The 15087-nt window shown below is 36.4% G+C and overlaps 1 pseudogene; it reads left to right on the forward strand.

Moving 5' to 3' along the window:
* Positions 1-6776: 6776 nt before the first annotated feature.
* LOC122696816 lies at positions 6777-7791 on the forward strand (annotated as a pseudogene).
* The last annotated feature ends 7296 nt before the right edge of the window (positions 7792-15087 follow it).

Here is a 15087-nt window from a genome sequence, read left to right on the forward strand (position 1 = left end):
GCAGAAGGCATTAGGATAAATACTGCAACATCACACAGTGAGAACCAAAGAACAAGACTTATTGGGGAAACACAGGAAACCAAGAGTCAGGAACAAGAGGCAAAGTACTTCCACCCTCTCATAATCTCAGGGAGAGGTGAGTCAGCACCAGGGTCAAGCTGTTCTAGTCCTGACACAACTCCTCTACCTTCTCAAAAGGTAAACTTGAATTCTACTTCTTAGTGAGACATCAAGACTACTTGGCTGCCAGGCAGTCTGGGTTTAGATGCCAACTGTTTGAGGAAGGCCAGCTGCCTGGCACCTGAAAACCATGAATACCTGGAAAGTTGAAGCCTATCCTGTTAGGGAGTGTAAGGCACTGGTCCAATGGAAAACTGAGTTTAAGTGCACCCCTTCTCTCCAGGAAGAGAGAGAAACCTCAGTTCTAGCTAACTCCTTTCCTAGGCAACCTAGAGTGAGATCTCAGGATCACTTTTGAGTAGTTCTATTCATTGCCACACAGAAGATTAAGAAAAATATTTCATACAGTGTTAGTATAGTCTGTAATTAAAGTTCTCAATATATAGTAACTATTGTAATTAGTTCTATATGACTATTATTCCTTTTATATAAACCATTAGGAATCTCATATGGGAAGAGGATCAGAAGCAATTGACAGGGATGAACTTAGTCTTTTTTGAATCCATTAGCAAAAAGAAAAAAATATATCTAGGAGTACCTCAAACCTCACCCTCAACTCTCTGTGTGTAAATTGGACTTAAACTATGCACTAAACCAGATGGACTTAACATTTACAAAACATTTTATCCAAGAATAGCAGAACACATATTCCTCTCAAACACCCATGAATATTCTCAAGGATAGACCATAAGAACTAATATTGTTAAAATACCCATACTACCGCCCAAGGTAATCTACAGATTCAATACAATCCCTATCAAAATTCCAATGGCATTTTTTACAGAATAGAAGAAACAATCCAACATTTGTGTGGAACCATAAAGAATCTAAATAGCCAAACCAATCTTGAAAGAACAAACTAGGAGGCACAGCACTTCCTGATATTAAACTATACTACAAAGCCACAGTAATCAAAATTGTATGGTATTGGAATTAAAAACAGACACATAGGTCAATGGAACAAGAATGGAAAGCCTAGAAATAAACTCATACATATACAGATAATTAATTTACAATAAAGGAGCCAAAACCATGCAATAACCAAAGGACAGTCTCTTCAATAAATGATGCTGGGACAACTGGATAGCCACATGCAAACAAATGAAACTAGACCTCTCACAATACTTAACTCAAAGTATTACACCTCTCACAATCATTAACTCAAAGAAGGATTGAAGACTGAAATTTCATGACCTGACCATAAAACTCCCAGAAGAAAACATAGTGGGAAACAAATGGTTTTTTGGATATGACACCAAAAGCACAGTTTAAAAAAAAATGCAAAGACAACCTATGAAATAGGAGAAAATCTTTGTAAAACATATATCTACTAAGAGGTCAATATATAAGATATATAAGCAACTCATACACTCAATTGCAAAAAAACAATTATCCAATTTTAAAATGGACTGAGTACCTGAACAGATATTTTTCCAAAGAATATATACAAATGGCCAAAGGTACATGAAAAGATGCCCAACATCACTAGTCATTAGGAGAATGTAAATTAAAACCATAATGAAATATCGCCTCATACCTGTCAAAATGGCTATTATTAAAAAGCCAACACAGGAATTCCCTGGTGGTCCAGTGGCTAAGACTCTGTGCTCCCAATGCAGGGGTCTCGGGGTTCAAGCCCTGGTCAGGGAACTAGATCCCACATGCCGCAACCAAAGAGTTCATGTGCCACAACTAAAGATCTGCATGCCACAACTAAGACCCAGCATAGCCAAATAAATAAAAATATAGCAATAGTTCTTTAAAAATAATAATAATAAATAAAAAGCCAACACAAATAACATGTGATGGTAAGGATATAGAGAAAAGGGAACCCTTTGCACTACTAGTAGCAATGTAAACTGGTATAAACCATTATTTTTAAAAGTATAAGAGTTCCTTAAACATTCAAAATAGAAGTAACATATGATCCAGCAATCCCACTTCTGGGTATATATCGAAAGGAATGAAAACAGAACTCAAAATTATATCTGCACTCCCATTTTCATTGCAGTGTTATTCACAGTAGCCACAATATGGAAACAACTTAAGTGCCAATCAACAGGTATGAATGGATAAAGAAGATGTGGTATATATGATGCAGAATATATAATGGAATATTACTCAGCCATGAGAACGACATCCTGCTATTTGTGAGAATATGGATGGACCTTCAGTGAAATGTGCCAGAGAAAAACAAATACTTCATGATATCACTTCTATGTGGAATTAAAAAGAAAAATGAGTAGAAAAATGGTTGACAGGGGCTAGGGAATGGAGAAATAGAGAAAGATTTATAAACGGTTACAAGGGGAATTCTTTGCCAGTCCAGTGGTCAGGTTCGATGCTTTCACTGTCACAGACCTGAGTTCAATCCCTGGTTGGGGAAATAAGATCCCACAAGCCACATGGTGTGACCAAAAAGGAGGGGAGGGAAATGGTTACAAACTTCAACTATAAGATAAATAAGGTCTGAAGAGCTAATGTAAAAACCTGGTGACTGTAGTCAATAACATTGTATTTTATAGTTGAAACTTATTAAGAGAGTAGAAATTAAATGTTCTCACTCCCCCTAAAAGAAGAATAAATATGTGAGGTGATGGTGTATTAATAAACTAGATGGGTGGGGAAGAGGGTGATATCCTTTCATAATGCATACACATATCAAATCACAATGTACACTTTAAATATCCTACAATTTTATACTTCAATAAAGGTGAAATTTAAAAAAGAAAGGCAAAGCAGGGAAGGGGAAACAATCATGGAAAGTGCTATTTAGAAAGGATGGTCAGGAAGTTCTGAGTGTGTGAACGTGAGCAGAGACCTGAATGAAGTAAGCGAGACGGTCTTGCAAAAAAATATAGGAAAGAGAATTTCCAGGAATTGCAAAAGATATGTTTCACGTGCTTGGCAAAGAGCAAGAAAGTCAGTGTAAAGCAAGTGGTAGAACTGTAGAAGATTCTTTCTACAGGGACAGTGGGGGGAGCTAAAATGAGAGGCCTTATACTTCACATTCTAGCTTCAGAATAAAGCTTATTCTGAAAGTGATCATTCAGAATGTAGGATGGTTCTGAATAACAGCTGTTCCCAACCTTTTTGGCACCAGGGACAGGCTTCATAGAAGACACCATTTTTCCATGGACTGGGGGGTGGGGGGGGAGGGTGGCATGGGGGGGAGGATTGCAATGATGCTAGTGCATTATATTTATTCTGAACTTTATTTCTATTATTATCACATCAGCTTCACCTCAGATCATCAAGCATTAGATCTTGGAGGTTGGGGACCTGTTTCCTATAAAACAAATTGCCTCAACTCTTTATTTAAACAATGCTTTGAAAGAAAAGGTGAGTGATTTGTTCTGATTCCATATATCCAACAAAAATACCACATAAGCAATAAATGCAAGTCATATAAGTATTTTAAGTTTTCTTGCAGTCATTTTTAAAAAGGTTAAAATGAATAGCTGAAATTTTAATCATGTTTAATCAATTGACATATCTAAAATATTATTTCAACATGTGATCAATATAAAAACTGAGATATCTTACTTTTTTCTGTACAAAATCAAAATTGGTGTGCATTTTAACTGACAGCACATCTCAATCACATTAACAGCATTCAGCTCAGTAGTTACATGTGGCTAGAGTCTACTATATTAAACAGCATTGCATTAGACAGCATTGTTGTTGTTGTTCAGTCACAAACTCGTGTCCAACTCTGTGACCCCATGGACTGTAGCCTACTAGGCTTCTCTATCCATGGGATTTCCCAGGAAAGAATACTGGAGTGGGTTGCCATTTCCACATAGTTCCAAATTAAACTAAACAAACACAACTACTGCAATGTGTGTACCTTAATTGAATTCTGATCGATGGTGTGGGAAAAAAAAAACAGCTATACGACTTTGGAGGATAATGGGGAAATTTGAATGTGGGCTGGATGTTAGCTGTATTATTGAATCAGTAATTTTCTTGAGTATCATAATGGTATTGTGACTATGAAAAAGAATGCCACTATTGTCAGGAAAGCATTCTGGAGTATTTAGGGATAAGTATCATGATATCTTCAACTCATTTCCAATTGGTTCAGAGAGAGGCAAAGTAAATATGACAAAAATGCTTTATAAAAGTGGGGAGCCACTGGAAAATTTTGACAGCACCTGATTTGCATGTTCAAATAATCTGATTGACTGCTCTGTAGTATGTCTAGCATCTATCCTGTAGGGAGACCAGTGTGACATGACCTAAATGGAGACAGTGAGAAATGTATTCAGGATATATTTTAAATATAGCATTAACATGATTTGCAGGTCTTCTTGAGGAAAAAAAGAAAAGGAAGACAACTTTCAAGAGAGTGGTATAAACATAGGTATTTATTTTTCCCATTCCACCATCTGCCTTGAAATGACCCCATGAATACAGAAATACCATGTGTGTAGTTTATGTAAACATATTGTTGACATAGAGATGATAGCAGAGCATCATTTCATTTAGTAGGATTAGAGTGAGGGTCAAGAGAAGATAAGGATAATTAAGCCCCCTTGCCTGAAGAATAGAACATGATACTCAGCCACAACTTAGAACAGGGAAACCAAAAGGAGTCTGCAAAAGCAAGAGGAAAGGAACTAGACACTAGGCAACCCTGAAAAATCATATGATGGAAACCAAGAATTCATTCCACTCAAAAATTATCTTATTGTGCCCCCACCACCACCATATTTACCACATTAGGTGGCATTTAATCAGAAAGGCTGTTTTCCAAGACAGGTATCACAAAACTTCCCACTGAGCATTTCTTGATCAACAGCTAATGTCTTGCTAATTTGCATAACAATTAATGTTCAAGTGGATTATCAGTGAAAAGTAGTATCAAACATACGTGGCCTGTCTAACATATATAGAAACACTCCTCATTCCTGCATAAGAGGCATAAGAATCAAAAAGGTATGGAACCAGAATTTTAGTGACAATGCCCAAGATTTGTTTCCTAAATGGGCTTAGGAAAGTCCTGCTTTTTTTTTTTTTTTTTTTTTGACCTGAAAGTGACCAAAATTCTGCCTCTGCTGTCACATCTTCAAATAAACCTTTTATGCAAGGTAGTAGTGGAGCATCTGAAATGGCAGTGAGCTGGGACTTCATGAGCTTATAGAATATATGGCACAGCTGTCTTATTCTAGCAGGTAGAATATATGCCTACCTGCTAATGTCTGCTTAATAAACGTCCATATGAGTGGTACGATTTGGTCAGTGTCACTTTCATTACAACCTGGACAAAAGGTTGTAGGGAAAATGCTAACCCTGTAGTCATCTCAAGTTTTTCAGGGACTGATTATCTACCAAAATAACCTGAGAGCTGAAGGTGACCAAATTAGCTTTTATCGGGTCAGACACCTTGTACAGCCCAATTCTCTCATTACACACGATTAACTCTTCTTAATTTGTTATAACTTGCTTCCTTGCACAGTCCATTTCCTTGTTAAACACTATTAATTATTTTCTTAATTTATTATACCTTGCTTTCTGCATCTATAAAAATGAGAATCTGAACTAAAGTGTTTAAGAACAAATATCAACAAGACTTTCATGTCTGTTAACAGCTGAGAGATGTACACATACACACTCCAAAATAAGAAACAAAACAATCATTATTTTGAAATAACATACCAATAATTCACTCCATTTAAATATAGCAAGTTCATATAAAAATGATTACAGGTCCCTATAGTTTCAGCAAAAAGAGAATATACAAAATAAATATTTAAAATCTACAGCTCTCCCATCAAGTTAGCAATTAAATAAAATATATCAATAAAGATAAAATTAAGATATGTAGAATATTTTTATGAAAAAGTTCTATTCATCTTTACCAAAGTGGGAGAACTTTAATAAATTGAGACATGCTGTATTCTTCAAAAAGAAAATTTTAAATATAAACTTTTTTAAACAACTTAAATACAGATATTTCAGACAACTTCCTATATTTTGTTTGGCTTATAATAAATTGATTTCAAGATTTATTTGGAAAAATGACAGCTTAGTAGATCAAGACATTTTCTATTTAAAAAAAGGTAATAGATAAGGAACTGCTATGCCAGGCATTGAAATGTTATCAAGTAATAATTATTCAAATTATTGATTTGCAGATGATTGAAGCAAAGTGGACAGTCCCAAAACAAACAGGTGGGCATTTCTAATTCTGGCAATAGGGTGATAGATCATTTTAGCTAATCAAATGATGGAACACAGTTCATTACTCAGCTTGTTAACCAAACACAAAGTGGTCAAGTAAGACATTTCCCATAATTTGTGAGCTTTTTGTTGGTAAACACAATTCCTTCACAACACTGAGTCATCTATGTGAACAATAAAATTTTGTAATCTGTTGTTCCCCCTTTTGGGCTTCCCTGGTGGCTCAGACAGTAAAGCGTCTGCCTGCAATGAGGAAGACCTGAGTTCGATCCCTGGGTCAGGAAGATCCCCTGGAGAAGGAAATGGCAACCCGCTTAAGTATTCTTGCCTGGAAAATTCCATGGACAGAGGAGCCTGGTAGGCTACAGACTATGGGATCGCAAAGAGTCAGACACAACTAAGCAAATTCACTCACTCACTCACTTTCTGGTTTCATCATTACCTCTTTCTACAGATGTCAAAAAGTGAAGATAGTGGACATATCCAATGCCAGCTTAGGTGGTAACTTCGTTTTGCTGGGCTTTTCCAATCAACCCCAACTGGACCCCATTATCTCTACGACCATTTTGCTCTTCCATATCATGACTCTGCTAAACAACACAGCAATTATCCTGCTAACTTTTCTAGACAGCCAATTTCATACACCCATGTACTTCTTCCTCAGTAAACTCACATTTTTAGATATCTCTTACACAACTAGTATTGTTCCCCAGATGTTGATAAATCTGTGGGGGCCAAACAAATTGGTTACTTATGCAGGTTGTATCCTACAGTTCTTCTTTACCTTTGACTTCAGTGCAACAGAAAGCCTTTTATTGGTTGTCATGGCCTATGATTGCTATGCAGCAGTCTGCCAACCCCTGGACCACTTGGTTATCATGCACCCTCACTTCTGTAAGAAGATGGCAGCAGCATCATGGTTGACGGCATGTGTGGTGCCCTGACTATGAGCTCTTTTGCCTTTTCACTGCTGCTATGTGGTCACATACTCAATAACTTCTTTTGTGAGATGCCTGCCTTTCTGAAGACAGCCTGTGCATACAACAAAGTAATGGATGTTACCATTTACACACTTGGAGTAATTTACCTTGTTTTGCCACTGTTTTTCCTTCTTGTCTCATATGGAATCATCACTCAAGCTGTGACTAAGATCAAGTCAGGCAGAGGGTGGAAGAAGGTGATTAACACCTGTGGTGCTCATCTCACTGTCGTCAGCCTCTTTTATGGCAGTGTCATCTACATGTTCTTGCAATAAAGAAAGGTTCCATGCACAAAGCTGATAAATTTCTTACCCTCTTTTACACTGTTATCACCCCAAGTCTTAACCCACTAATATACACTCAGGAATACAGATGTCAAAGGGGCATTAAAATGGCTTTTTATAAGAACCCAACATAGAAGCACCCCACATATAAAGTAAACGTAACAAGTATGAAAGGGGAAAATAACAGTAACACAATAATAGTGGGAGACTTTAATACCCCAACTCACACCTGTGGATAGATCAACCAAACAGAAAATTAGCAAGGAAACACAAACTTTAAATGATAAAATGGACCAGTTAGACCTAATGGATATCTATAGGACATTTCACCCCAAAGCAATAAATTTCACCTTTTTCTCAAGTGCACACAGAACATTCTCCAAGATAGATCACATCTTGGGCCATAAATCTAGCCTTGGTAAATTCAAAAAAAATTGAAATCATGTCAAGCATCTTTTCTGATCACAATGCAGTAAGATTAGATGTCAACTACAGGGGAAAAAACTATTAAAAATACAAACATATGGAGGCTAAACAACATGCTTCTGAATAACCAATAGATCACAGAAGAAATCAAAAAGGAAATCAAATATGCACAGAAACAAATGAAAACGAAAACATGACAACCCAAAACCTATGAGATTCATTAAAAGCAGTGCTAAGAGGAAGGTTCATAGCAATACAGAGAAACATCAAATAACTTAACTTTACACATAAAGCAACTAGAAAAAGAAGAAATGAAGAACCCCAAAGTTAGTAGAAGGAAAGAAATCATAAAAATCAGAGTAGAAATAAGTGGGAAAAAAAATAAAGGAGACTATAGCAAAAATCAACAAAACTAAAAGCTGGTTCTTCCAGAAGATAAATAAAATAGACAAACCATTAGCCAGACTCATCAACAAAAAAAGGGAGAAGAATCAAATCAACAAAATTAGAAATGAAAATGGAGAAATCACAACAGACAACACAGAAATACAAAGGATCATAAGAGACTACTATCAGCAACTATATGACAATAAAATGGACAACTTGGAAAGAAATGAGCAAATTCTTAGAAAACTGAACCAGGAAGAAATAGAAAATCTTAACAGAACACATCACAAGCATGGAAATCAAAACTGTGATAAAAAATCTTCCAACAAACAAAAGTCCAGAACCAGATGGCTTCACAGGTGGATTCTACCAAAAATTTAGAGAAGAGCTAACACCTATCCTACTCAAACTCTTCCAGAAAATTGCAGAGGAAGGTAAACTCCCAAACTCATTCTATGAGGCCATCATCACCCTAATACCAAAATGAGACAAAGATGCCACAAAAAAAGAAAACCACAGGCCAATATCACTGATGAACACAGACGCAAAAATCCGCAACAAAATTCTAGCAAACAGAATCCAACAACATGTTAAAAAGATCATACATCATGACCAAGTGGGCTTTATCCCAGGGATGCAAGGATTCTTCAATATTCACAAATCAATCAATGTGATACACCACATTAAGAAATGAGATAAAAACCATATGATTATCCCAATAGATGCAGAAAAAGTCTTTGACAAAATTCAACACTCATCTGGAGAAGGCAATGGCAAACCTCTCCGGTGCTCTTGCCTGGAGAATCCCACGGATGGAGGAGCCAGGTAGGCTGGAGTCCATGGGGTTGCTAAGAGTCGGACATAACTGAGCGACTTCACTTTAACTTTTCACTTTCACGCATTGGAGAAAGAAATGACAACCCACTCCAGTGTTCTTGCCTGGAGAATCCCAGGGATGGGGGAGCCTAGTGGGCTGCCATACATGGGGTCGCACAGAGTTGGACACGACTGAAGTGACTTAGCAGCAGCAGCAGCAGAAGCAGCAACAGCAACACCCATTTATGATTAGGGGAAAAAAAAAAAAAACTCTCCAGAAAGCAGGCATAGAAGGAACATACCTTAACATAATAAAAGGCATATATGACAAACCCACAGTGAATAGTATCCTCAATGGTGAAAAATTGACAGCATTTCCTATAAAGTCAGGAACAAGAAAAGGGTGGTCTCTCTCACAGCTACTATTCAACATAGTTTTGGAAGTTTTAGCCACAGCAATCAGAGAAGAAAAAGAAATAAAAGGAATCCAGATTGGAAAAGAAGAAGTAAAACTATCACTTTGCAGATGACATGATGATCCTCTACACAAAAAACTCTAAAGACACCACCAGAAAATTACTAGAGCTAGTCAATGAATACAGTAAACTTGAAGGATATAAAATTAACAAACAGAAATCCCTTGCATTCCTATACACTAACAATGAGAAAACAGAAATAGAAATTAAGGAAATAATCCCATTCACCATTGCAATGAAAAGAATAAAATACTTAGGAATAAATTTACCTAAAGAAACAAAATACCTATATATAGAAAACTATAAAACACTGATGAAAGAAATCAAAGATGACACAAATAGATGGAAAAATATACCATGTTCATGGGTCAGAAGAATCAATAGAGCAAAAATGAGTATACTACTCAAAGCAATCTATAGTTTCAATGCAATTCCTATCAAGCTACCAATGGTATTTCTCACAGAACTAAAACAAATAATTTCACAATTTGTATGTAAATTCAAAAAAACCTTGAATAACCAAAACAATCTTGAGAAAGAAGAATGGAATTGGAGGAATCAATCTGTCTGATTTCAGACTATACTACAAAGCTACAGTGATCAAGACAGTATAGTACTGGCAAAAAGACAGAAATACAGATCAATGGAATAAAATAGAAGGCCCAGAGATGAATCCACACCCCTGTGGACACCTTATCTTTGACAAATGAGGCAAAAATATGCAATGGAGAAAAGACAATCTCTTTAACAAGTGGTGCTGGGAAAACTGGTCAACCACCTGTAAAAGAGAAACTAGAACACTTCTTAACACCATACACAAAAATAAACTCAAAATGGATTAAAGATTTAAATGTAAGACCAGAAACTATAATATTCCTGGAGGAAAACATAGGCAGGACACTCCCTGACATAAATCACAGCAAGATCCTCTATGATCCACCTCCCAGAGTACTGGAAATAAAAGCGAAAATAAACAAATTGGACCTAATTAAACTCAAAAGCTTCCACACAATGAAGAAAACTATAAGCAAGGTGACAAGACAGCCTTCAGAATGGGAGAAAATAATAGCAAGTGAAGCAACTGACAAAGAATTAATCCCAAAAATATACAAGCAGCTCATGCAGCTCAATACCAGAAAAATAAATGACCCAATCAAAAAATGACCCAAAGAACTAAACAGACATTTCTCCAAAGACATACAGATGGCTAACAAACACATGAAAACATGCTCAACATCACTCATTATCAGAGAAATGCAAATCAAAACCATAATGACGTACCATCTCATGCCAGTCAGAATGGCTGCTATCAAAAAGTCTACAAACAATAAATGCTGGAGAGGGTGTGGAGAAAAGGGAACCCTCTTACACTGTTGGTGGGAATGCAAACTAGTAGAGCCACTATGGAGAACAGTGGAGATTCCTTTAAAAAATGGAAATAGAACTGCCATATGACCCATCAATCCCACTGCTGGGCAGACACACTGAGGAAATGAGAATTGAAAGAAACATGTGTACCCCAATGTTCATTGCACACTGTTTACAATAGCTAGGACATAGAAGCAACCTAGATGTCCATCGGCAGATGAATGGATAAGAAAGCTGTGGTACATATACACAATGGAATATTACTGAGCTAATTAAAAAGAACACATTTGAGTCAGTTCTAATAAGGTGGATGAAACTGGAGCCTATCATACAGAGTGAAGTAAGTCAAAAAGAAAAACACCAATACAGTATATTAAAGCATATATATGGAATTTAGAAAGATTGTAACAACCACCCTATATGTGAGACAGCAAAAGAGACACAGATATAAGAACAGATTTTGGACTCTCTGGGAGAGGGTGAGGGTGGGATAATTTGAGAAAATAGCATTGAAACATGTATATTACCATATGTGAAATAGATGACCAGTCCAAGTTCAATGCATGAAACAGGGCACTCAAAGCCAGTGCACTGGGACAACCTTGAGGGATGGAATGGGGAGGGAGGTGGGAGTGGGGATAGGGAGAGGGGGACACATGTACACCCATGGCTAATTCATGTCAACGTATGGCAAAAGCAACCACAATATTATAAAGTAATTAGCCTCTAATTATAATAAATAAAATAATTTTAAAAATAAAAGATGACATATAATGGAATCATCTATAGGATTTTATAAGCCACATGGCTATGCCACCTCCCAAAGCAATGAATTATATTTGCCAAAAGGCTAGTGCTCAGCCAAGATTGAAAACAAGTGCCCTACAAAATTAGAAAATCTAGAATAAGATGTTCAGAAATTTGAGTCAGTCCATCACTTCATGTACTCTAGTTTTTGCTAGGGTTAACATTTTGTAGTGTAGTGACAAAATTGAAGATGAAAAGAAAGAAATAGATATAGTAACTGTGAGGGAAGCAAAGATGTTGGAAGTAAAAAAAGACATTTTAAGTATGGTCCTTGAAATGCCCACTGAAAGTTTCCAGTGGAAAAATTCACTAGCAAATAATTCTATATCCAAACAAATTGTATTTTATATGTGAATGAAACATAAGTTTTTCTGATATGAAACAGCTCAGATAGTAGAAAATTCATGTAATTTCTTAAATTTTTCAGAAGTAATGAAGCCAAGAAAAAGATCAATGAAAATGCCAAATAACCCAGAACCAACAGACTAAAGAAAGAATTGTTAATAGTGTGTTAAATATATTATTGATTGATACTCAGAACCCATTTTAGCTGCCCTCTATCTGGTTTTTGGACTATAAGGGCAAGAAAGTGAGGACAATTATATATATTCATGTAAAAATCTAAAGGAAGAGGCAGGTAGAGACCATTCTCTGCAGTGTTCTTTTCTAGAAAGTGAAGATGTAAAGATACCAGTATTTCATCTCTAGATTAATGGTCGTCAAGATGCAGATTGGATGGAAGTATCAGCCAGATTTTCTGTTTCAGTGTGCTAAATTAATTTAGTAAAGACTAGTTACCAAAAAAACTTGAACTAACACTATGTTTAATAATGAAATAATGAATATTTTCCTCCTGAATTCAGGAACAAGGTAAACACAAATTCAATTTAAAACTGTAGTAGAGACTGTAACAAGAATTAATAAGTGAAGTTGAATGGTGGCTCGATGCAAGGTGAAAACTTAAACCAAACTGTATTTCTATATGAGCAATAAACAATTGAAAGTTGAAAGTGTAAAATAATGGCAGTTACAATAGCATTTGAAACAGAATAATTTAAATGAATGATGTACAATACCTCTACTTTGAAAACTACTAAACATCACTAAGAGAACTCAAAGAAGGCCTAAATAAATATGGAGCTAGACCATGTTCATGGATTGGAAGACATAATATTGTCATAATGTCAATTTTCCCCAAACTGATCTCCAGATTCAAAACATCTCCAACTAAGTAGGAAGAATAATGGCTCCCCCAGAGAGGTCCTCATTCTATCCCTTTGAACTTGTGAATCTATTATGTGATGCAGTAAGAAAGAGTTAAAGTTTCAGATGGAATTACGGCTGCTAATCAGAAACCTTAAAATAGGGAGAGTGTTCTGAACTATATGGATGGACTCAATACAACCACAGGCATCCTTAAATGAATGAAAAAGGATGCAGAAGAGTCAATGTCAGAGTGATCAATGTGAGAAAGGCTAGACTGGCCATTCCTAGCTTGAAGAGTGAAGGAATCGATACACCAATGACCATGGCAGCCCCTAGAAACTGGAAAATGCAAGAAAATGAATTCTTCCTAGAGCCTCCAGAAAATAATGCAACCCTACCAACACCTGGTGGTTTTCTCAGAGATACCCATTTTGAACTTCCAATCTCCAAAAATGGAAGATAATAAATTTGTGTTATTTAAAGCCACTAAGTTTTTGGTAGTTCGTAACAGCAGCAATAGGAAACCAATACATCAACCAGTTTTTTTTAAGAAATTCACCAGCTGATTGTAAAACTGACATGGAAATGCAAAAACCTACACTATCCCCAAATCTTCCTAGAAGAACAAAACTGGAGGAATGACATCACCTGATTCCTAGATTTACTATAAAACTGCAGCAATCAGGACAGTGCAGTATTGGCCTACGCATAGACAAATAGGTCAATAGAGAGCTCAGAAATTGATGTATAGGGTCAACTGACTTTTTGCAAAGGTGTTGAAATTTAATAAGAAAAATATAATCTTTTAATGAATGGTGTTGAACTTACTGGATATTCTATGGAAAATACGAAGTTCAACTTCTACCTCACACCATAAGAAAATTTTAACTTGAAATGAATCACTAAAAATAAAAGCTAAAATTACAATGCTTCTAGAATAAAATATACAGAAATATCTTCATAAGCTTTGAGTAGGTAAAGACTAACCATAAAAGAAAAATTCATGTGTTGAACTTTTTAAAATTAAAGTTTTGTCTCTTCCAAAGACACCACTAAGGAATTAGAAAAGCAAGCCATAGTCTAAGGTTCCTGCATATTCAGGATGATCTGTGCAATCACCAACAGACAACACCGCCTTTCTGAAACCCTGGGAGTCCAGTGAGAAGTACCAGCACATCATTGGAGCAGAGACAAATACAAGATGGACACACTGATGAGGTTAAGAAGAACAGTTTTACTTTACTACCTACCACCTCTCTCCCAAGGTGTCACAGCTCAGCGCCAAAGGAGACATCCTTAGCCTGTGATTTCTCCACTGGGAGAACGTGAGAGTACCTGATTGAGCAACCGGCTTCCCTAGCTGTGCAACAAAGACACTGACAAACAAACCGACTTCTTTCTCACGGTATTCAGTATGCTGAGATGTGCTGCAAGACTCATGGGGAGTGGTGACCATGAAGAAGGAAGAGCCTGAAAAACCAGCAGCTTGGGCTCTTGGAGGGCAAAAAAAAAGATGCAGTTCCTACTAAATACATTGCAGGCTCCATCAGCAAAAAAAGATAGAGGACAAAAATAAATAAAATTATGAAAAAGACATTACAACTGCTACCACACAAAATACAAAGGATCAAAAAAGACTATACCAATAAATCAGAATACTTAGAAGAAATGGTTAATTCCTAAAAACTAAAACCTACTAAGACTGAATTAGAAAGAAATGGTATCACCGACTCGGACATGAGTTTGAGCAGGCTCTGGGAGCTGGTGATAGACATGGAAGCCTGGCATGCTGGCAGTCCATGGGGTCGCAAAGAGTCAGATACGACTGAGCAACTGAACTGAACTGATCTGACTGGTAAAAAATCTAAACAGGCCAATTACTAGAAAAGAGATTGAATCATATATGACAAGCCCACAGCAAACACCGTACTCAATAGTACAAGGTTGTAAACTTTTCCTCTAATATCAAGA

Source organism: Cervus elaphus, chromosome 7, assembly GCF_910594005.1.
Source record: "Cervus elaphus chromosome 7, mCerEla1.1, whole genome shotgun sequence".
Taxonomy (NCBI): domain Eukaryota; kingdom Metazoa; phylum Chordata; class Mammalia; order Artiodactyla; family Cervidae; genus Cervus; species Cervus elaphus.